A 25,647-nucleotide genomic window follows, 5' to 3' on the forward strand; every position below is an offset into this window, starting at 1 on the left:
GTCTCTAGAAACTTGTTGATATCTTCGAAATTTTCTATTTTGTTGGAATATAGATTTTCAAAATAGCTTCTAATTATGTTTTGTATTTCAGTCGTGTCTGTTGTGATACTTCCTTGTTCATTCCGAATTTTGGTGATTTGGGTTTTCTCTCGTCTTCTCTTTGTTAGTGTGGCTAAAGGTTTATCAATTTTGTTTATTTTTTCGAAGAACCAACTATTTATTTTGTCAATTTTTTGTATTGTTTCTTTCGTTTCAATTTCGTTGATTTCAGCTCTGAGTTTAACTATTTCCTGTCTTCTACTACTTCTGGTGTTGGTCTGTTCTTCTTTTTCTAGGGCTTTGAGCTGTAGTGTTAGTTCATTTATTTTTTGAGTTTTACTTCTTTTATTAAATGCGCTCCATGAAATAAATCTTCCTCTAAGTACGGCTTTCATAGTGTCCCAGAGATTTTGATACGATGTTTCTTTGTTCTCGTTTACCTCTAAGAATTTTTTAATTTCCTTCCTAATATCTTCTGTTATCCATTCCTCATATAATAGCATATTGTTTAATCTCCAGGTGTTGGAGTAATTTCTGTTTTTTGCTCTTTCATTTATTTCTAGTTTCAATCCATTATGGTCTGATAAAATACAAGGAAGTGTCTCTATCTTCTTGTATTTGCTAACATTAGCTTTGTGGCATAATATATGGTCTATTTTAGAGAAGGATCCATGTGCTGCTGAGAAGAAAGTGTATTCACTCTTCGTTGGATGGTATATTCTATAAATGTCTGTTAAGTCTAAATTATTGATTGTGTTATTGAGATCTAAGGTTTCTTTATTCAATTTTTGTTTGGAAGATCTGTCCAGTGGAGAGAGAGGCGTGTTAAAATCACCTAGTATTATTGTATTGTGGTCTATTTGGTTTCTGAGATTGAGAAGGATTTGTTTGACATACATGGGTGAGCCACTGTTTGGGGCATAGATATTTATGATTGTTATGTCTTGCTGATTTATGGTTCCCTTAAGCATTATGAAATGTCCTTCTTTATCCCTTCTGATTAACTTTGGCTTGAAGTCCACTTTATCTGAAATGAGGATGGATACCCCAGCTTTTTTGCTGGGTCCATGTGCATGGTAAGTTTTTTCCCATCCTTTCACCTTTAGTCTTTGGGTATCTCTTTCTAAGAGATGAGTCTCTTGCAGGCAACATATTGTTGGATCTTTCTTTTTTATCCAATCTGCCAGTCTATGTCTTTTGATTGATGAATTCAGGCCGTTAATATTCAGGGTAATTATTGAGATATGATTTGTATTCCCGGTCATTTGACTCATTTTATTCATTTATTTGCTTATTTTTGACACGACTTGGTTCCTCTTTATTTGAGAGTTCCTTTAGGATATCTCCTCCCTTTGCTGATTTGCTTCTTTGTTTTTCATTTCTTCTTCATGGAATATTTTGCTGAGAATGTTCTGTAATGCTGGCTTTCTTTTTGTATATTCTTTTAGCTTTTGTTTATCATGGAAGGATTTTATTTCGTTGTCAAATCTGAAGGTAAGTTTTGCTGGGTATAAGATTCTTGGTTGGCATCCATTTTCTTTTAGGGCTTGAAAAATGTTATTCCAGGCCCTTCTAGCTTTTAGGGTCTGGATTGAAAAATCTGCTGATATCCGTATTGGCTTCCCCCTGAATGTAATTTGGTTCTTTTCTCTCACAGCCTTTAAGATTCTGTCTTTATTTTGTATGTTAGGTATTTTCATTATAATGTGCCTTGGTGTGGGTCTGTTGTAATTTTGTGTATTTGGAGTCCTGTAAGCCTCTTGAACTTGATTTTCCATTTCGTTCTTCAGATTTGGGAAATTTTCTGAAATTATCTCATTGAATAGGTTGTTCATTCCTTTGGTTTGTTTCTCTAAGCCTTCCTCAATCCCAATAATTCTCAAATTTGGCCTTTTCATGATATCCCATAGTTCTTGGAGATTCTGTTCATGATTTCTTACCATCTTCTCTGTTTGTTCGACTTTGTTTTCGAGGTTAAATATTTTGTCTTCAATATCTGAGGTTCTGTCTTCCAGGTGTTCTATCCTATTGGTTGTGCTTTCTATGGAGTTCTTAATTTGGTTTATTGTTTCCTTCATTTCAAGGATTTCTGTTTGGTTTTTTTTCAATATCTCTAACTCTTTATTGAAATGGTCTTTTGCTTCCTGTATTTGCTCTTTTAACTGTCTATTGGTGCGTTCATTCAATGCCTGCATTTGCTCTTTCATTTCATCGTTTGCTTCCCTTATCATGTTGATTATGTACATTCTGAACTCCCTTTCTGACATTTCTTCTGCCATGCTGTCATTGGATTTTATTGATATAACATCCAGATTTGTTTGAGGCATTTTCTTCCCTTGTTTTCTCATATTGTTCAGGTATCAGTGGACTGCAGAGATGTTGCAGATTTCCTCTATTGACTTATAATGTCCCTGAAGATTGCTAGTGTATCCCCTCTTATCCTTCAGTAGCCTGAAGTCTTAGAGGAAGTTGATACTTCGGTGTTCCCCTAGGTAGCTGCCTCTCTAGGGGTGGTGGTCTTCAGGTGGGGTATATTCCCTGCTAGAGGGCAGAGGTGCCTCTACTTGTTGACCAATGGTCATCCAAAGGGGAGCTAGACTGCGGGCTAAGGCAATGCCTGTTTGGGCCTGTGTCTCTGGTTTTACTGTCTTTGTGGGAAAACCTCACTCTGCGGGGAAGACCCACCTGGTGGGGAGGTCTCACTAGTCCGTTCCCCTCCTAGAGGTTCTCCTCAGTCCACAACTACCGCCTGTGCAGGGCAGCCTTCCCAAGCAGCGTTTCCAGGGGCCTGGACCTACCTCCTGGGCTTGGGAGCCCTGCCCTTCGCAGACGAGTCTCCTTTGGTGGCCCCTCCTCAGAGAAGCTGCCCACAGTCCTGGAACCTTCGCTCCACCCCTCAGCTGGTCTCTGTGTAGCTCTTTCAAGAAAAGGTGCTTAGATCCCCGGCTCAGACCGTGCTTTGCACCTAATCACTTGGCTATGCGACCCCTCCTCTGAAGAGTCACTTGGAGCCTCGTACATATGCTCCAAGCCCCAGTGACCCGTCACTCGTCTCTTCCTCCAGGCAGGTGTTCTGTGTGGGCGCTTGGAGACCAAGCCACTCACTGCGCACCTCCACCTCCTCAGGACAGCCCCCTCCCCGTTGTTCAGGCAGTTGCTGAATCCAAATAGTTCGCCACCCAACTCTTTCTCTGGCAGCCCCCGGAGCCCTGGCAGATTGGTCCAAAAAACCAAAAAACCAAGCGGTGTGCTGCTCGGCCTCCTCTGCAAGGTCTCCCACTTTCCGAGCTCACTGTTCCAATGAGGGTAGATGTGTCTTGCTGCCTGGGCAGGGCAGCCTTCCCAGGGGCCCAGACCTACCTCCTGGGCCTGGGAGCCTCACCCTTCGTAGACGAGTCTCCTTAGGTTGTCCCTTCTCAGAGACGCTGCCTGAAGTCCTGGAACCTTCACTTCGCCCCTCAGTTTGTCTCTGTGTAGTTCATTCAAGAAAAGGTGCCTAGGTCCCTGGACCGGACCTTGCTATGCACCTAATCGCCTGGCTATGCGACCCGCCCTCTGAGCAGTCACTTGGAGCCTCGTACATATGCTCCAAGCCCCAGTGACCCGTCGCTCGTCTCTTCCTCCAGGTGTGGGCGCTTGGAGACCAAGGCACTCACTGCGTACCTCCACCTCCTCTGGGCAGCCCCCTCCCCGTTGCTCAGGCGGTTGCTGGATCCAAACAACTCGCCGCCCCACTCTTTCTCTGGCAGCCGCTGGAGCCCTGGCAGATCGCTTCAAAACCAAGCAGTGTGTCGCACAACCTCCCTTGCAAAGATCCCCGCTTTCCGAGTTCACTGCTCCAGCAGGGGAGGTGTGTCTTGCCGCCTGGGCAGGGGCAGCCTTTGCAGGCAACGTTCCCAGGGGCCCGGACCTCCCTCCTGGGCTTGAGAGCCTCACCCTTCGCAGACGAGTCTCCTTAGGTTAGAGAATCTGCCCGCGGTCCTGGAAACTTCAATCCACCATTTTTCGCTCCGCTTCGCTGTCCGTTTTTACCGCTCCGGCGGGGGAGGGGCGACCCGCCGAGTCACTGTACTTCACAAAGTTCTCTGCGTTCCAGGGCTACTGCCCCTTCGGGGACGCCTCCCCTATGGGAGAAACTCCCCGGGCGGCTTTGAGTTGGTCCCAAGTCACTATCTCCTCTTTTGAATCTTGAGTCCTGGAGCAACATGAAATGCAGCCGCCCTCTAGTCCGCCATCTTGAACCTCTCTCTTGAAATTTTTCAAATGGGGAAAACAATACTTCCCTGGTAGCATTTGTTGCAAGGATCAAATATAAACATAAAAAATACTCTTATTTGATTTCTTGTTTGATTATGCAGACTCAGGCACAGAGGACAAGTTTGATTCAGTGACAATACAGTTATTTTTTAAGTTGAGATTGACCAGGTAACAAAACCATGGTCATCCGAGGGTTGATAAATGGATTTCCTTTCTGTTATTTCTCCTCTCCTTCACACTCACTTGCTCTCTCTTCTCTCTCTCTTCTCCCTCCTGTACTTCTTCCCTCCCCTGCCAATTTAGAAATAATCTTGTTCGATTTTCTTCACGTAATGTACAACTTCAGTTATTACTGGAAGTGTTCCCATCCTCACAAATCTTCAACTTTCATGGCTAAGGGAAGTTTGAGGGTTTCTCCAAGACATCAGTGAATTATGGGGACAAGGCCCCTCAGCTCTAGTTTCCTGTGTCATCTTGAGCTGCCCCAAGTCTGCACCTCATTATCTCTCATGTCAAATATTGGACTTTTTTTCAGATTCTATGACAGCGAAGGCAAAATTCTTAATGTATGTAGGAGATGATACTGAAAGATGGGGGAACAGGGCAGGGGGGGAGGCGTTAACACCCAGGTAACAGGAGGCATCAGCAGTCACAGACTCTCCACTTCAGACTTTCCAGGTATGAGTCAGATGTCAATCTTCATGGTCCTCCAACTCCAGGGCATGTGTCAAGTTCTCTGAAGAGGTTCATTAAGGCCTATTTAGCTGGCTTCTGATGAAGGATAAGTAGGTAAAGCCTGTTCCCTCTGCATCCTCCCTTCTTGGAGGAAAGAAGATATGTGCAACACACTGTTCCTCTTTCAAGTCTCTTGAAACCTGAGTGCTTCTCCTTCTCTGAGACAGCCTGAGTGGGTCATAGGCTGATGCAAGCAGAATGGGTCAGCCCACGGTGGCTTAGCCTTTTCTTTAGGACATGAGAATTCTTGATACCTGTTGTATTATTTTTGCCCTTTGAAGTCTCTGCCAAAACTCTGAGATAACAGGAAAACCTAGATGAAAATCCTATTTCCAAAGTATATTACAGTATTAAGTAAATATTTTAATTGAATCTTCTCTCCCAGAGATTCTTAAATAGCTATGCTCGCTTCCCATCTAATTGAGGAAGATCACTATTTTATATATTAAAAATGTTTAACTTTCTTGAGGCTTTTCATGGGGCTCTAGACATCTTTGAATTATTTGGTGCCTGGGATCAAAGCTTAATAGAAACCTCTGTCCAGGTATAACAAAATATTTAATTGATGAACCGTAATGGTTGAATCTGACAAGATTTGCAACAAAAACTGAAAATTCTTGGTCCCTGAGACCATGATACAATTAGGATCTCCTAGGTTCATAAGACAAGAAAGGATCTGTCTAAGAGATCAATTAGACATGAGCTGGGAGACAGCTGTGTGAAAGTCACTCATTTGCTTTCCTTGTAACCAGGAGCAGCTCACTGGGGTTAGGATTCTCAAAGGCCATGGAATAGCCCAGATGACTGCTCTGTGAAGGTCTGAACACACAACCTCAGTCTCAGGGGCCTCCTGTTCATGCCAATTAAGCTAAGACCGCAGAAAGCAGTGAGAAATACCGTAAGGTCCCTAGAATGTGTTCTCTCCCTTGCCTAGAATAGTTCTGAAATATATACAGCTCTCCTCTTGTCTGGATAATCAATCTAGGAGTCTGGATTCTTCCTTTAAAGCTTACATCAATATGATTCTGAGTTTTAAAAAGATTGTAAAGTTTCAGGGAGACAGAAGGGAGAGACACTATCTTTCACTAAGGTGGTTGTAACTCAGATTGTCACTTTGATAACATGATGCTATCGAGGTATCTTGTTCTCAAGGTATCTCTGTCAACCCCAGGTGCCAGCACAGTTGGAGAACCGAAACAGTAGGTAAGTACAGCCTTTGCTTCTCATTGTTGAAGTCAGTTTTTTGCCAAGATTTTGGCAAGTTCTGATGGAGTTGGAGATTGGTTTGAAACCTCCTGCCGGAAATTCTATAAAACTCTCTGCTGGATTGGATTGTATAAAATGAAAGGCATTTATGAAGTGATTTCCATTTCTTGAGAGCCCTGAATAGCAAGAATCATATTAATTTTGTGAATTATGGTTCCTGTTAGAGTAGTACATGTAATCAATGTTCTTATCTTCCCAGATGGCTGCCAACCAAGAGAAGAGGTGGGATTTCTTTCTGAGATGCTGAAGACCACAGAGCAGTTGCTTGTCCTTAAGTTGTATATCCTAGGGTCTGGCCACAGAGAAAGGGCAGTGCAGGAGGATGGCAATGCAAATGAGAGTTCTCTTGATCAAAGATTAGGGTGAGTGATAAACATGACCAGGACTCCTAGGATCAATAAGGAAGTCACGAAATGTAATTGGGAGATGACACATTTTATTTCTCTTCTCTCTTCTTGAATAATTTTCATCACCCCTGGCCTGCCCTCAATCCTCATAACTTAAATTTAATGACTGCTTTCAAGTGCATATCAACCTCAGGGCACACATGTCCTAGATTGCTCCCTACCATGTTGCCTAAAACAATTATTGACCCAGAAGTGGAAACATGATTTTCCAAAATATTGCTCAGCTTGAGCCTTGACAGGTAAAAAGGGTCAATGTGACAGCAGCAGTCTTTTGGGATTTTTTTCCTCCACTTTCTTTTTTTATTGGCACACTACTATTGTACATATTGGTGGAATTTGTTGTGGCATATTAATACATGCACCTGGTATAACAATATAATTTGAACAATATCCCTCCTCAGCCCTTTTCCCCTCCCTCCCTTCTTCCCACCTCCTAATCCCTTTCCTCTATTCTACTGATCTTCCTTTGCTTTTCATGTGATCCCCCACCACCACGTTTTATTTTGTTTTTCCTCTCTAGCTTACACATATGAGAGAAAACATTCGACACTTGACCTTCTGAGTTTGGCTTATTTTACTTAGCATAACACTCTCAAGTTCCATCCATTTTCCTGAAAATAACATAATTCCATTTTTCTTTATTCGCTGAATCAAACTCCATTGTATATATAGATCACACTTCCTTTATCCATTCATGCATTGACAGATTCATAGTTTGACTAATATGAATTGTGCTGCTATAAACATGGATATGCATGTATCTCTGTAGCATGATGTCTTTAATTCATCAGAATAAACACTAAGGGGTGGTATAGCTGGGTCATATAATGTTTTCATGCTTAGTGTTTTGAAGAACCTCCATACTGATTTCCATAGTGGTTGTACTAATTTACAATCTCATCAACAGGTAAAAGTGTTCCTTTTTCTCCACATCCTCTCCAGCATTTATTATTATTGCAGGCTTGAGGACTGCCATTCTGACTGGTGTGAGATGAAATCTGTGTAGTTTTGATTTGCTTTTCCCTAATTGTTAAAGATGTTGAATATTTTTTCATGTGTTTTTTTGGCCATTTGTATTTCTTGAGAAGTGTCTATTTAATTCATTTACTCATTTATTAATTGGGTTATTTGGGATTTTGGTGGTTTTGAGTTCTTTATATATTCAAGGTATTAATCCTCTGTCAAAAGAGTAGCTAGCAAAGATTTTCTCTCATTCTGTGGATTCTCTCTTTACATTCTCGATTGTTTCCTCTGCTGTGCAGAAACTTTTTAATTTGATACCATTCCATTTATTAACCCTTGGCATTATTTCCTGAGCTTTAGGGGTCATGTTGAGAAAGTCATTGCCTGTGCCTATATACTGGAGTGTTGACTTTATATTTTCTTCTAGGAGTTGCATAGTTTCTGGTCTAATTCCTAGGTCTTTGATTCATTTTGAGTTGACTTGTGCAGGGTGAGAGATAAGGGTCTTGTTTCATTTTTCTACAAATGGATAACCAGTTTTCCCAGCACCATTGATTGAAAGGCTGTCTTATTTCCAACGTATGTTTTTGGCACCTTTGTCAAGGATCAGATGATTGTAGATGTGTAGGTTTGTTTCCTTGTCTTCTATTCTGAACTATTGGTCTATGTGCTTGTTTTTATGCTGGTACCATAGCTCTATGGTATAATTTGAAGGCAGTTATTGCGATGCCTCCAGCATTGCTTTTTTGTCTTAGAATTGCTTTGGCTATTCTGGGTCTTTTAATTTCTCAAATGAATTTTAGGATGGTTTTTTTCTAGTTACATGAAGAATGTCATCAGTATTTTGATGAGGATTACATTGAATCTGTATATTGCTCTTGGTAGTATGGCCATTTCAAGAATATTAATTCTGCCCATCCATGAGCATAGGAGGTCTTTCCATCTTCTTGTGTCTTCTTCAATTTCTTTCTTTAACTGCCTATAATTTTCATTTTAGAACTCTTTCAGCTTTGGTTAGATAACAAAAATATTTTGAAAACTCTATGTGTTTCTCCTCAAAGCATCTCATCTGGACATGTTGCGGGTAGGGTGGTAACAGGGAATGAAAGAAGTAATACTCAACTTCTGAAATGTGAAGTAGGACTTTGCAATGAGATGCCTGTCAAAGTGAGACCTTGGTGGGGCAAAGTGGAGCCTAGGGCTCCCACTTAACATATTAGGAGTGAGAACAGGAAAACCAAATCTTTGAGCTTTTCCTCTTTTTCCTATGACGCAATGGAAGGAAACTTCCTATCCTGAGGTGGAAACAAGAGGAAAAGTAAAAGGAAACTTCCTTTTGTGGTTCATGGGATGGTGAGGAAAAAAAACAGAAGGGAAAGTGGAGAATGAGAAATTTGCATTCCAAGGTGGTCATTTTACCCATTTGGGATTCTGGGAAGCTATGCTGAGAGAACTATGCTTTTTGCCTCAGAAAGAGATGTTCTAGCATAATTAGGAGAATGGCACTGAGGTTTCTGGAAGATACAGAGAGAACAAGAAACCCTAATTTGCATTCCAAAGCATCCATGTAACTGGATGCAGAGCTGGGAGCCAGAAGCCTCCTCTGGGCCCTGTTACAGCAAGGAGAGAAATGATCCCACAGGAGAAATATTCAGGATGGACAGTCTGACGGGGGATTGGTCAGGAGAGGGACCTGGAAGGGTCTACAGCAGAGAGAACTAAGGGTAGGCATTGCTTGAACCAGGAAAAAAGCAGATAACTTTAATAATCACTGAAATCTATAGGCAAAACCTGGTTCAAATAACCCAAGACACTAATCCATGCATACTTGATGGTCAGGACAAGACCATCGGCACCCCTTGCCTAATCTTATACCCAAAGAATATATTAAACTATCCCCTACCATGTAATTTTAGACAAGAAGCCATCAGGGTGAAAATGTGACAAGTCTCAAAACCTGAGAATTCCCTAAAGAGGTAAATTAAATAACTGGATCAGAATATATTTTAAACCAAATTAAGTGTTTGTTTGGCTTTATTTTTCTTTTCCACACTACCTACCAAGTCACAAGACCAGTTCAGCTATAACAAAATAAAGAAACTAAATCTCTTTTAAATTTCTGTATCATGAGTAATTTTACAAATCTGCTACAAAAACACTGAGATAAATATTAAATTCACATCATATTGCCCTTAATCCCACAAAATAAATTATTTCAGTATTCACAACTATGCTTTAGGCAAAATCTTTTATTTATGAGAAGCATGAAGAATGATCAGTATTATTTGTATTTTAATACCTAATATTATACTCATGGATTTTTTTTTTTTTTTCTGTTTTTGGTACCAGGAATTGAACCCAGGAGCACTTAACCACTGAGCCACATCCCTAGCACTTTTTAATATATTATTTAGAGACAGGATCTCGCTGAGTTGCTTAGGGCCTCGCTAAGTTGCTAAGGCTGGTTTTGAACTCAAGATTCTCCTGCCTCGGCCTCCCAAGCTGCTAGGGTCCCCGCGCCTGGCTCTTACGGATTTATTTAAGTGTGGTAGATGACATCATTTGCTCACAGTTCTTCCTTCCCCTTCCCACCTTTGCAGGGTTCATAGTAGCAAAGCATTCCTCCCTACTCCTTTGATGTTAGGGTTGGCCCTATGACTTGCTATAAACAATGTCATGTAGGCAGGGAAAAGAGAGTTGTCAGTTTTGAACCAAGGATGTAAGAGATATCACATGTTTCCCTTCTCTTAAAATCTGCCTTGAGAAAAGCCTGGATAGGTCACTGGGCCCAAAATACGAACATGTGAAACATACCCAAACTCAGCTCACACCCCTACCTGCAGACCCATGAATATGAAAGTAGTGATTTGCAAGTTACTTTTCATATATCCATAATGCAGCCAAACCTGACTTGTACATTAAGCAGTTAACATTTCTTTAAATATTAAACAATTATTCTAAACATTCATATACTCCTCATACAACCAATAAACCAAATTACAGATAAAACAACTTAAAATTAAGTAAGTAATAAACTTACTTAAATAATTACAACAATATATCAAATTCTTGTAAATATATTAAACAATGTACAATAGAACAAAGCACATACCCAATATTATATTGATTATTAGCACTGAAGGATTGGGGCAATTAAATGATTGCTTCTCAATTTGATTTGGACTCTGATCACACAGTTCAAAATGATTTAAACTCAAACCACTGGTTATTAAATTAAAACCCTTTTATAATTAAAACTCAACTTTGCTTTTAATCAATTACCTTTCCTATAGATTTGAATTTTTTGATACATAGTTTCTTGCTACAAAATGATTCATTCTTGGGCTGGGGTTGTGGCTCAGTGGTAGAGTGCTTGCCTAGCATGTGTAAGGCACTGGGTTTGATTCACAGCACCACATATAAATAAAGGAATAAAATAAAGGTCCATCAACATCTAAAAATATACTTTAAAAATGACTCATTCTTTCATGTTTCTGCACCTAGCTGTATTTAATCAATGGTCTTACCACTCTGATATAATAGACTAGCCTAAAGGTATAATTTGAAATTTCTGTCTTATGAGTATCTATCTCATTTAATTAGTAGAGTATCCAGATTAGGGTTTTACAAAGTTTAAGGTACATGAAAATCATCTGAGAATCTTAGTAAACTACAGATTTGGGTTTAGTAGAGCTGGAGGAGGGCCTGAGATTCTGCAAGGTTAACATAACTTACCATGATGCTAATCATACGGGTTGTTAACCATAAGCTGCATAGCAAAGATGTAAGACTATTTCCTCATGGATGATGAGGGACTGAATCTACATAGTTAATTCTTTTCTTTTGGATATCTGACTCCTTTATTTTCTTGGAACATATTATCTTTCTGCATGATTATTATGTGTGGTGATCAATTTTTCTCTTTCTAGGACAAAATCTATTTCTTCTGATGTTCCCTGTATTTACTTTTTTCCTGCATACGCACAATGAAACAAAGGTGTCTCTATACTTTGTGAGTAAACTCTCAGGAAAATTTGTAAAAGGCATAGCAGAAAAAAAAGATCATTGACAGTCCTTTCTAGAACACCTGTCCAGATTTTATTATCTTTAAACTATTTTACAACTCTGTAAATTACAGTGAACTAATAATATTACAAAGGATTCACTTCATAGAAATGCAAATTGCAGGGGAATGCAATTTGTTATTGCCCTGTCGATCAATCTTTTTTGCTTCTATTTGTAAATTCATTTCAGCATTCCCTATTGCCTCTGTGTGTGTGTGTACATATTTCTGTGAGTTCTTCTTTGACCATGTGGTAACATAATGCTGGTGCCCTCATTAATTCATGAATTAAATAGTCTTTCACATGAATTGATTTTATATCAACATGAGATTCATGTGGATATAACACCTGCTGTCAAATTTATCCTTCAGCCTGACATATAATTAATTGGAAAAACCCTACTACTGTCTTATTTAGTAATAACTTTCATTAATAAGTAAAAATTAAACAAATGTGTTCATCTTTACCATTCTTTTGTCTTATATCTCATGTATTTTCACACCTTAACATTTTTTCTCTTAAGTATCATCATGAACTTAATGCAAATCATCATTTGATTCTTAACTTTAAAAAGTGGCCACCACTTTAATTTGGCTTCTTTGCCCTTTCAGCAACTCACCCTAATACATTTTTATGAATACTTATTTTCTTGCAATAGAAGGATATTTCCTAACCTACTTAAAAAATTCTTTTCTTGTCTCAAGTCCTGAAACTGTAGTCATCTAAGGAGTTCAGGCTCCTTCTGGTGGAGAAAAGCTTCCCAGCCTCCAGACTGGGCCTTCCAGAACACCTGAGAGCCCATGGTGAACGCTGTTGCCACCACCACTGCTGTTGGGCCATTTGAGAGGTGACAGAGCTGGAAAACACATCTTCTCCAAGACTTGAGTTCGTATTGATTTTCCCAAATATATTAAGTTGCTGTGTCCTACTTTTCATACACTCTGGGTTTAACCAACCTCTAAGAGTTTTTACTGCTTATTCCCTGAAGAAAAGATGTTAGACCTATTTTTAAAAAACAAAACAAAACAAAAACCACACAATGTACATTTCCAGATGTAAATAGGAAGGATTTGGGGAAGGGCTATAAAATAAAATTTGTTTTTGTATTCTAATTCATTTCCTCTTTCTAATCCTGTGCTTATATTTTCATATAACTGGAGAAAGTAGAAATCTATAAGGATTTGGGAAAAATCACTTTAGAGACAGAATGGGAACAAGATATGAACCATGAGCAAGAAAAACCAAATATTCTGTCTCAAACAATCTCAATATTCATTCCTTTTGCTTCATATTGGTTTTCATGTTTGCTGAGAGAAGTAAAATATTCATTTTAACCTCCCAGTTGGCAGTGGTCTCTAAGGACACTGGAATTGTGTTTACAGTCCTCTGGAGTTTTCTCTAAAGCAGGAAATGCCATTTTTTCCACCGTGGGATTTTTTTTTTTTTTTTTCTCTTTGCCTGTGAAAATCAGGTATCACTTACTTGATCCTAAAGAATTTTCTTTGTTTCTCCCTTTAATTATGTTTTTTGTCAGATTAAAACTATACCCTGCCCCTCCCAGAGGATTGGAACAATGACTAATGCCAGAATTTTGGATCTACAAGCTGTTCCTGTCCCTGTTAAATGCAGTCACATCTGGTCAGAGGGTTCAGGCAGCCTCCCAGGCCCCTAGTCAGACAGCCAGAGGACAAAGAGGGAGTACTCCTGTCTGATGGACTGTGCCTTAGCACAGAGCTCACATAACCTGGGATTGCCTCTAAAAATCTAGATTGTTTTTCTAACCAAAACAATTAAACATTTAAAAATCTCTCTCCCTCCTCTCTTTCTCTAACTGTGGGTTCAAACAGTTAAAGGCTGCTGTGTTACAATAAGATTCTTCCTGAGACTCTATCACAGATTACAGGATACACATGATACACTCAAATACTTTTAGCTACTTTGTGAAAATAGTAAAGCATCTAACTGAGAATATTATATTTCAGTCTTGAAAACAGTTTCCCAGTTACTAGTCTAAAGCCAGTAGCAGTTAATGCCAAATAAGCCCTGAACAATGAAGTTCTCCATTTATTTCTGGTCACTGAGAAGTTCATATGGCCTAGAAAACAGAGCTTATCCTTTTTAAATGAAAAATGAGCCAAATTTAGGAACATATTTCCATTACTATTTCTTTTGAAGCATTAATAAGGGACAAAATTTGGGAAACTTATCCTCCCAAATACAGAGAAATGAAGAAATTTAGAAGGGTTTGTGCAAAATCAAAGACATTAGGATTAAGTTATCATAATACCCAGTTGCCCTACTTTCTAGAAAGATACTGAAATTTTAATAGGCAATTCACAAGCTCCATTTATTCAATTTCACCACTTTCCAGTGGTAGGTAAGCTTCATCAGAGAGAAGAATTTATACTCTAGCTAAGTTCCTATGTTAACTTCATTTACTGAATGCCTACAGTGAGCCAGTTCCCATGTTAGGACCAGGGACACAATAGTAAAGAGTTGCCCTTACCCTGCTGCCAAGATTCCTCTCCAGCCTGGTTTTATAAATGGATCTTTAACTCTTGTACTTAAGAGAAGCAGCATTGGTTATAAAGGCATCTAAAAAGAGAATGGTCATTTTGCTTAAATAGAACTCCATATGGAATTAGCTGGTGAACAAAAGACATTTCTGAGCAGCCAAAATGTATTTCACACATTCCAAATACTAAAATTCATGAGCAGAGTCCCTACACATGGCTCCTGGGGCCCACGTATTCCAATTTTGTACACAAGTCTAGCAATTGTGGTGTTGGAGAAAACTGGTTCCTTTACAAAGAGAAAATTTGAGAACTTTCAGAGCTCATGGGAGTCAAGCTGTATAGTCCTGATTTGCCCTCCTTGTCTTATAAGGGGCATTATAACATGGTTTCCAAAGTATATTTGACTAACAACCCACAATTACAAAACAGCAAATGGTGCTAGAGAATTTGAAGTTAGAAAGTTTGCTCAGACAGTATGTTGCATAACAACCTTTAGTGAAATCACCTTCAAACATGCTACGGTTTTACTGCCCTGTAGAACATTAGCCAGTTTTGTATCTAAACTAGCAATGTTTCCTTGGGCTAATTCTGTGTGTGTGTGTGTGTGTGTGTGTGTGTGTGTATAAAGCACTTAAGGAAACCAACTCTTTTACCTAATTGTCTGATTTCCAGTGCCCACACTAATGGTTTAAATAAAACTTTGATATGATCTAACAAATAACTTTGTTCAGAAAATTTGCTCTTAGGGCTGGGGATATAGCTCAGTTGGTAGAGTGCTTGCTTTATAAGCACAAGGCCCTGGGTTCAAATCCCCAGCACCACAAAAAAAAAAAAAAAAAATTTTTTTTGCTCTTAAAGCTCTGTCTGGTCCATACATCTGAGATGCCACCTGCCCTCAGACTATAAATTCTCACAAGTGCAGAGGGACTTGGTTCCTCTTTGCTCCTAGCCTGTCTGCAGCAGAAGGGAGCCATCCTAACAGAGTATCGCTTTCTTGATCATTTTGGTGCCTATATGGTCAGAATCAAAATGGAGAGACTTTTTAATATATTTTTTTAGTTGTAGATGGATACAATACCTTTATTTTATTTATTTATTTTTATGTGGTGCTGAGGATCAAACCCAAAGCCTTACATGTTCTAGGCAAGTGCTCCACCACTGAGCTACAACCCCAGCCCCCCAAAAGGAAAGACTTTTGTTCTTAGCAGCTTCCTAGCCTTTTCTTCTTAGCCTCACCTTGGCTGATTACCACCATGAAGAAGCAACACAGCAAAGCAACTGGCCCAGACCTTTTGGATACATCAGTATAGCCATCTTACTATGAGAAAATGCCAAACAATTACTATGCTAAAATACCAAAGCTCTGTGCCAAGAGAAATGGGCCTGGGGCCCTTTCTGAAAGAATGATGCAATATTTGTAACTTCCTAATTTTTGTTGTATCTGTTATTCCTTATTCATTTTCTTAAAATAGGTAGTAAAATTCAACATAAGAAGAGACTACATTAAGGAAAGGGGCTTATGAGATTGTGTGTGTGTGTGTGTGTGTGTGTGTGTGTGTGTGTGTTGGGGATTGAACCCAGGGCCTTACGCTTGCTAGGCAAGCACTCTACCCACTAAGCTGCACCCTGAGAATCCTTTTTATTTCTTATATTTCCTATTCCCTACATACAACCAATATTAGCAATTCAGTTTATAATTTTTCTATGTATTTTTAACGTTTCTGACAACTTTTCATGTCAAAGTGATTTCTTTTTTAATCATTTCCTCATAATTTTGAAAGATTCTCCCAACAGATTTTGAATGTTGGTACAGCCATGGACTACTTAGGAATTGTGCCCAAACAATGTGGGGATGTAGGAACTCATACTTTTTTAATTTGTTTTTTTGTTTTTTTGTTTTTATTTTTTTTTATTGTTAGAAATGCTTGTTGAGGAGAGGTAGATGGAAACATGGAAGGGAAGAGAATAGACAGTAAGTCTAGAGATGCTCAAAGGAATTACCTAGAAAGTCTGGTCCACAAGTCCACAGTGAGAAGAGAGTGGAGGAGTAGAATTTCTACCAACTTTACAGGATCACTCTGATGTGTGTGTTTACAGGGTAGAGGGATGGTAATGAGGAAGGATGAAGATAAACATAAGCTCAGGAGAATACAATCATCCTCAAAAGGTGGACGGGTGGTGGAGGGGCAGCAGACAGATACTTAAGAGAAGCTGGGACAAGGATGGTAACGCTAGGTGGAAATGAATTTGGAAAAAGGACTTGCTTCCTTCAGTCCATTTGACCTATGAAGTAAAATAGATTAACAAACTAGTTCATTGCCACAGATGTGTGTCAGTCATCTAGTCTGCTGGGCGCTGTACTGAGTGTTAGAATTATAGAGCTTACAGCTAACAAGATTGCCCCAGGGAGAGACTGTTTTGTGAACAAAGTAAAACACTATTTAATTTACTCAAGTTGTGTTTGAAATATTCAGATAGGGACAGAGGAGGGACATATGACTTGGGGTTTTGTTGTTATTTGTTTTTGCATGAAGGTAGAATCAAGGAAGACTGGTTCTAAGTCTTTTTTTTTTTTTTTTTTTTTTTTGGTGCTGGGGATTGAACCCAGGGCCTTGTGCATGTGAGGCAAGCACTCTACCAACTGAGCTATATTCCCAGCCTCTAAGTCTTAATAAACCATGCTGATCCACTCCAGCTGCACCAAATATCTTAGACCTGACAAGAGGAATTGGATAATCAAACAAACAGAAGACACCAAGAACCAAAAGTCAAAAATAGCACCAGGGGTTAGGGAGCCTGGAGGTGATATTTCAATTGTCTGGAGCACTGAGGGTAAAAGCCAGAGATCCAGGCAACTGGTGAGAGAGAAAAAAAAAAAAAACAAGAAGAAGAGAAAAAAGCAGATTCTTCATATTTATATTGCAAGTAGATTTACTGTGTAGCTATTAAGATAGCTGATGTTAAGGCTACCTGTAAGCTGGATTATGACTCCCTTATTTGTTATTTGAAAAGCAAACCTAGATGCTTACAATCTTGTTCTCTAAGCATGTGAGATAAAAAGGTGATAGATAGGAACCTCACTCCCAGTTCCAGAAGATCCCAGGGCGTGGAGTGGCAGAGGTTGACACAAAGCAGGTTAAGGCTATGAACTCCCAAAGGATTTGGCAAAGGATTTGGTTGATAGTAAATTCCTTAGAGTCAACATCTCCTTGAGGCAGAGGGGTAGAGGTGGAAAAGGAGGGAAATGGAGGAAGAAAATGAGTTGGTGGGATGTTTAAATTAATAGTATGGTAAATGAAGCCTATTTGCAGGACTTCTCTGGGAAACACCAATCACCCAAGCTGCCTTACTTCAACTGATGAATTAACACTCTGAAAGATTTCTCTTGTGTGGACACAAGTTAGTGGTCCTCATCCCCCATTGCTTACTGAGCCCTTCAATGTCATGCATCCTCAAGTAAGAGATCATTTGCCAGGGAGGCTTATGAGAAACTGCTTTACCTCCTGAACTGCTTGAGTTGGTCAGGAAAATGAGAGACAATGAGGCAGGGATATGGTTAAAGATACATACTGTATTCTTTCTCCTTTTGCAGGGTGGGGTACCAAATTTCTTTATTTGAAGGAATGTTATAAATTAAAGAACATAAATGGATGTTTTGGTATGACTTAAAGGAAAGGCGAAGGTATGTCTAGCATCTATGCACTGCCTTTGTGACCAGGGAAGTTACCCCGTGGCTATGTCTCATCACTGTCTCCCAGGACATGCTTGTCCTAGAGATATTCTGCCATGCCAAATTGGAGGTTCCTGACTTATGCAAGTTGATTACTAGTCACCCAATTCTTTGCTGGATTTTTTTTAAACCAGGGATTAAACTCAGGAGCTCTTAACCACTGAGTCACATCTCCTGCCCTTTTTTATATTTTATTTAGAGACAGGGTCTCACTGAGTTGCTTAGGGTTTCGCTAAGTTGCTGAGGATGGCTTTGAACTTGTGATCCTTCTGCCTCAGTCTTCTGAGCATGCGCCACTGTGTCCAGCTTCTTTGATGGATTTCACTAGTTCATTCAGATGATGAGTCTCAATGAAGTCACAGAAGTGCCAGTCATTTTTGTCAGTGGTCAGTTTGGTCAGTTGCAGTAATGACCAATTCACACTTTTTTCCAGATGTAAGGCACATGCCATTGCATTCAGCCTGCTCTCCCAGTGATCATGGTCTAGTTTCTTGATATCCTGAGGGAAGATTTGGCCTCATTTGTTAGTTCTGCAGCTTCATCTATTTCCCAGCATCTTCCTTTTCTGTGAGATTAGAGAAGAAAGTATTTGGCAAAATTTGTCAAAGCTACTTTGTTACAAAACAACAACAACCCTACTTCATTGCAGTAAAGTAGTAGGTCATGGACTGATAGATGTAGGAGGGCAGAACTCCATTTTATCTGAGAGCTGATGGCCTCCAAGTCCCTATGGGAGTTCTGGAGCCCCTGCAGGGGGGTTGTTATTATCATGACAGTGTCCGAAGAAAGGAGCTGGCTGGGCTGATGGTGGGAACTTTAGATGTATGAGCACACTGTGAAGAGTGGTGGGAAGCTGGTTCTGAGTCACCAGCGGGAAAGAAGGGGATTTGAGTGTCCAAGCACTATTGAAGCAGGAAACCACAACAACCCTCAAGGAAGAAAATCTGGCCCATACAGTTATTCTATCTTACTGTTATTGTATAATCTGTCAGGAAAACTGCTATTCATGCTTCAAAATCCAGATCTTTTCGCATAGACTTTCTCCATAGTCACAAGCAAACTAAATGACTTCCTCTTCCAGGTTCCTGTATCACTTTGAACATACTGATCTAAAGCCCTTATCATATTTTTATTTATATGGCATTTTCTACACACTCTCACACCATTCCAAATATCTTACTTATTACCCAGTGCATAGTAAATATATATAACCATTGTTGCCTAAATCACCTGAATCAGCATTGGACTGGGCAGGCAAGAGTAGCAACCAAGTAGGCAAGAGTTGAACAAAGCTGGGGAACAGGCCTCTTACTCAGGGACATGCAAGAAAGGAAGTCACAACTATGCAGTCAAGCCAGTGCTGGGAGGACAAACAGGCAGGGACAGCTGGGGTGGGGACCAGGGAAACCACAGCATAGGGTGAACACATAAGGTTCAATCAAGATGAAGGGATCCAGGCTTACTCAGCGTGTGAATGCCTGATACTACTGGAGGAATACCTGCCTCTCTATTCAGGATCAGTACAATAGGATTGTGGGCTTGTGACACTGTGTTGCCTGTCATGCTCTTTCTCTGTGTCCTGGGGAAAATTGTTAATGTCTTAAAAACCTGTTTCCTCATCTGTAAAGTAAGGGTAGTAGCATTCCTTGTAGCATATTTTATTATTCCCAGTAAGTGAGGTAATGAAGGTGCATCATTTGCAGTGCATAACACATAGTGAGTACTCAGTATCTGGTATCTGTTTTTATGACTCTGGTCACAGTTTTTAGTTTGCATTGGGAAGTAGTCTGTGCCCTTTAGGGGAACATACTGCCCTATTCACTCAATTGGGCTTCTGCCATCAACTTTGGAAAGTACTAAGGGCAAGGACTGTGTCTTCTACATTCAGAACTCCCTATGGTATTTAACTGTTTGATAAAATCAACATTTAAGTGCCTATTGTGTTAAGTAGTTTAGGGCAGTAGAAGCTAATTATTCTTACTCAGTGAATTACTAATAAGTGACTTTGAGCTACAAAGTTAATAGAAGTAAAATACTTTACTAACTTATATAATGAGAAAAGATTCAATTTGCAATATATTATAGTGTCTTGTCTAGCTTAGTGCTTTGCATAAATATTTATACACTTGAATCAAGATGGCTGTGAGATTCTCCATATCTATTTTAAGTACATGAAATACATAGTCAACACTTCATTCATTTAGCAAATCTGTGGCAGAATCCTTTCTTTGGATGATTTATTGGTATGCTATGTTCTTTAACTAAAATAGCATTTCAATTACAGGCTGTGGTTACAGTGAATTAGTGTCTGACCCACAGGCAAACAGCCAATTAAGCAATTATAAGAAATGTATCAAGCTCATTGGGTTTCAATTACTTGAAGATACTTGAGATATTGCATTTCATTTGACTCTTTTTCATTAAAGCACTTATTATGTAACTCATACCTTTTAAACTGAGAATATGACTAAGTTACAGTACTTTTTTCTCAACTTAAGACTCAGATGAAGTGGAAAACTAAATGTTTGGCACTTTAATTGGAAGAAAAAAACTACCATATTCCTGGGCATGGCCACTTGAACTGACATATTGGTTTATGGTCTAAAGACCACCAACCTTTGCAATCATGTTTGAAAGAATGTTGACTCCTTTGTTATACTTTCAAAGTCTGAATTCCCTTTTATATTTATACCCAAAGTGTATGATTGTGAAGGACATTTTCTAACCTTTTTGCCTGCCTATGAATTTTTAGAAATGCAAGGCAATCTAATAATGCAGGAAACCTAAATTTTGAGATGTGCAAGGAGAAAATAGTGCTTGGCAATTGAATTAGTTCAGTGCCAAGTCCAGTTCTTCTGACTTCCTCTTTCTTTATGTTCAAGGCTTTGTTTGATCAGGATCTAGGTAAGAGGTAAGAATAAAATAGATATGTAGGAAACATGGGAAATAAGTTCCCACTCCTCCAGGACAGAACTTTTTACAGTTAGCAATGTGATGATAACCATAATAACACACTGCATTTTTGATTACCAACCATGTGCTGAATACCATTAGGTAATAGTTTCCCACAAGGTACTACAAGACATGCATTATTATCTTCATTTTCTAGCTGGGAACCTCAGATTCAGAGACTTTAAGCAATATGCCTTGCATTACACAGATACTAAGAAATGGAGCAGCGATGGAATGAGGCCAGCTTGATTCTACTATGCCACTTGGCCTCTTAACTGCTATATCAAAAAACCTTCTCATGACTTTTGCCTGGAATCAAGGATGGACTCAAGTTTTGTGAAGCCTAAGTTTATATAATTTGGGGGAGATACCATTTTTAAGAAAGCAAATACAAAAATACATTATTTTGCAAATTTTATGAAAATATATGATCATGTGAACACATTGTGAGGGCCCTTGGAAAGAATTGGAACAAGTAACACTTAAGCTTCATTAACGTCATGGAAAATCCACCACTCCTGGGGATTCAACTCTTCAAGTTTCCTTTGCCTGGTTAAGAGAGTAGGAGAAGGTGCTTTTGTGATGCAATGTAGTTTAATGGCACCAGTCATCTTCTACACCTAAATATTTCCAGTGTTGTAGAAAACTTAGAGACTACTGGGAATGAGGGTGTGTTGGGAGGGGTACTCCTGAGAGGAATGTGAGAACTTGTCTCTTTTCATCTCAAGTTCAAATTAATCAAAATTACTTGATAGATTTGGGTGGCATGCCAAATTAGGAAACAGGAAAGAGCAACAAGATCCCTGGGAGATAATTTACCATAAAGATGGGAAAGGACAGGCTAAAAGACCAGCTAGAAACAATGAACTTTAAATCTGAATCCATTCGTGAACCTGCCTTCAACACAGCCATCCCAAAGGCAGGATCAGGGGGGCATGGGGAGTATCCATTTGAATCATGAAAGTTTGCGGGCGATGAGCCTAGCCTATTTTTGGTATAAACCCCATTTGACTACAAATGCACAAATTTTCTCTGCACAGTAAGGAATGTCCATCCTCTGGGCTGGGATCTGCAATATCCCTGATGGAAACATTTAGAGCAGGTGGCCCATCTTGAGCCATAACTTTTTGGCTTGCCCTATTTAACAGCAACCCTGAGGTTCAGATTCAGCAGTGGAAACAGCGGCAACAGCACTAGTAGTCACTGAGCAACTGGAGCACAGCCTGGTCAAGGCAGCATTGAGAGTGCTCCGGTTTCAGAACGCAGTGCACCAAGAGTCTCTTGTCAGTGCTACATCAGCAGCACATTCTGGGTTCCAGCAAAAACACTCTGTGGAATCCTAAAGCCTCAAGTGGGCACGCTGAGTTTGAGTTTGCTGGGAAAAAAACAAACAAACAAACAAAAAAAACCCACAGCTTGAAGAAGGACAATACTTGGACATGAATCAGCACCTTTGGGGTTTCTTGGACATACTTGGGGAGGAAAACTCCAAAAAAGACTGGATAGTAAAAAGAAGTGTGTTTAATTAGGGTCATATGAGGACATATTTTTCCAGGTCACTATGAGTACTTCTTTGCTTTCCTGAATCCGTTTCCTACTTGAACTCTGATTTGGTAATCTGCTTTTACTCATTCCTTCTCTCTCCTTTGGAAAACTTATCCTGCATATTCAATGACTTCTTAGACATTTTTACATGTACATCTTCTCAAATTCATACATTCAAAACACAACTCAACAAAAAATGCTTATAAATCAATAAGAAAAAAAATCGAAAAGAAAAATGAACAAACTGGCAACTTACAAAATTAAAAAATCATACATGGTCAATAAACATATGAAAAGATGCTCAATCTCATTAAGAATTTTTAAATAATGCTGGAAAATCATTTTGCCTGTCGTACCGATAAAGATTTCAAAAAAAAAAAACAGGGATCCGCTGTCATAATTTACATATAAAGCTCTTTTTAAAAAGGTAAACACAGTGTTTCCAAACTTGTTACTAGCTTACATCCATTAAATCCTCAGGTACTTTTTAAAAACATTAACATAGTTCAAATAATGAAGTTTTATGTTTCATATATCCAAATTCTCCATGACCTCATAGTTTGTTTTTAATCTAATTGAAGTATAATGGACATATGTGAAATATAATGGACATATTTGAAATAAACAATTTGCTCATTTTTGCACCCATGAAACCATCACCACAATCAAGGTAATGAAATATCCATCATCTAAAATGTTTTCTCATGCCCATTTTTAATTCTTCACCCTTTGCCCCTCCTTGTCCCCAACTCATGTTCCAAGAAATCACTGATTTGCTTTCTGTCACTATAAATTAGTTTGCAATGTCTAGAAAATTTACATAAATGGAATGATATCATATGTACTATTTTTTCTACATTCTTGCCAAAATGATTTTGATCTTCAATTTTTGCAACTATCAATGATTCATTCCTGCACAGTTCAAGTTAAGTATCCCTTATCTGACATGCTTGGGACCAGAAGTATTTTGGATTTGGATTTTTTGAATTTTGGAATATTTTCATATACATAATAAGATACCTTAGGCATGAGATCCAAGTGTAAGCATGAAATTCTTTTATGTTTCATAGATACAGTATACATACAGGTTGAAAGTAATTTTATACAATATTTAAATAATATGCATGAAACAAAGTTTTATGGTCTAGACTTTTAGTATCATGTCATGTCAAGTGCTCAAAAAGTTTTGGATTTTGGAGCAATTTGGATTTTGAATTTTCAGATTAAGGAAGCTCAACCAGTGATTCACTGTATGTATATTATCATTTTTTTTTTTTTTTTTTTTTTTTTTTTTTTTTTTGCGGTGCTGGGGATCAAACCCAGGGCCTTGTGCTTGTAAGGCAAGCACTTTACCAACTGAGCTATCTCCCCAGCCTATTATCATTTTTTTAATCCCTTCACCTATTGATGGACATTGGGTTGTTTTTAGTTTTAGGTCATTGTAAATAAATGTTTGATCATTTTTGTATAAGTCTTTGATAGGACATATGCTTTCATTTCTTTGGGGTAAATACATAGAAGTGGAATGGCTGATTCAGATAGCAGGCAGATATTCAACTTTAAGAAACTGCTAAACTGTTTTCCAAAACAGTTGTACATTTTACTGGCAGTGTGTGAAAGCTCCAGTTCTCCCATATCCTTGTCACCATCTGATAAGTTCTTCCTTTTAGGTGTGAAATGATATCTTTTATGACTTTAATTTGTAATTCCCTGATGACCAATGATGTTAAGCATCTTTTCATAGTCTTATTTACATTATATTATATTATATATATATATATATATATATATATATATATATATATATATATTCTTTGGAGAAGTGTCTGCTTAGAACTTTGACCCCCACCCACCAATTGGTTGGTTTGTTTTCTTCCTATTGAGTTGTGGGAGATGGTTTCTATTGACTGATTTTTTTTTTCTGTTTTGGTATTACACTTTTCTATTTCTTTGTGTGTAATAATTCATTTGTTGAAGACTAACAAATAACCACTTCAATATGTCAACTCTGGGAATCAAATTCATCCCTCTCCACAAAGGTTTTGTAGCTATTTGTTGTTCGTGTTGTTGTTACTCTTTGTCTAGTACATTTTCTAGACTATTTTGTGCAGTCTAGATTCTTTACCATGTGTCTGCTCAGTTAACTTGCTGATCATCAGTTAATGTTTGCATATAGATTTTCTTAAACGTTTTAAGTCAATAATTCTCCCACTCTGCAAAGGACCTCTATGTTTATGCTGAATTGCACCTTCACTGCTCCAACTAGCAGTTTATAACTGCCTGTCACTTGCTGCTTTTACAGAGCCTCAAAAGTCAACCACAGGTGAGAGTTTAGGCTTTGTCAGGTTTTCCTTGGGCATGCAAACAGCCTGAGCATGCACATGGCCTTCGAGACTCCCAGGAATTCTGCATAGTTTTCAAATGCTGTATTTTCATTATGCAGACTGCCTCTCCCAGTTTATCTACACACATTGTGCAAATGTGGGTGACTGAGCCCCCATACCTACTCCAGTAGAATTACTATGTGCCAGTTCATCAACATCCATCCGTTTAGAGTCCAAAAAGATCCCAATGTTCTTTCCCCAGTTATTAATTGGCTCTCTTTGGTTGAGGTATTCAACCTTAATCTATTACGCTGAGACTCGTAAAAGTAAAGCCCCATATGAGTACAGCTTTAGGGATCCATCCTGAGGGGATACACAAGTGAATAATTCATGAGAAATGGAGATTGACTTCACAGAGTTCACAGTTCAAAAAGCAATAGACTGCAATCAATTTGAATAGGTTCAAGCAATAGGTACGACAAATATTGTCCAAACATTTAATATACAAATATATTTTGGGACTTCCTACAAGAAGAACATTTTACATATTTATCAAAGCTAATGCAAAGGTTCTCTACCACTTACACAAATCCAATGAAATAGAAATTTCATGAAACAAACCTGGAAAAGCAAATATTTTCATCACAGACAAGGCAGTAAAAATAAATCCAGGCTTGGGATGTAGCTCAATACCAAAGCACTTGTCTAGCATGTGTAAGGCTTTCAGTTTGTTTCCCAGCACTGCAAAAAAAAATTTTTAATAAAAATAAAATAAACAGAAACCTTGGAACTACAGCAATCCAGTCCTCCAAGGCTCAGAAGAGCTACCCAGAGCTAATGGAGAGTCTC

This window comes from Sciurus carolinensis, chromosome 8 (assembly GCF_902686445.1).
Source record: "Sciurus carolinensis chromosome 8, mSciCar1.2, whole genome shotgun sequence".
In the NCBI taxonomy this organism is placed as follows: domain Eukaryota; kingdom Metazoa; phylum Chordata; class Mammalia; order Rodentia; family Sciuridae; genus Sciurus; species Sciurus carolinensis.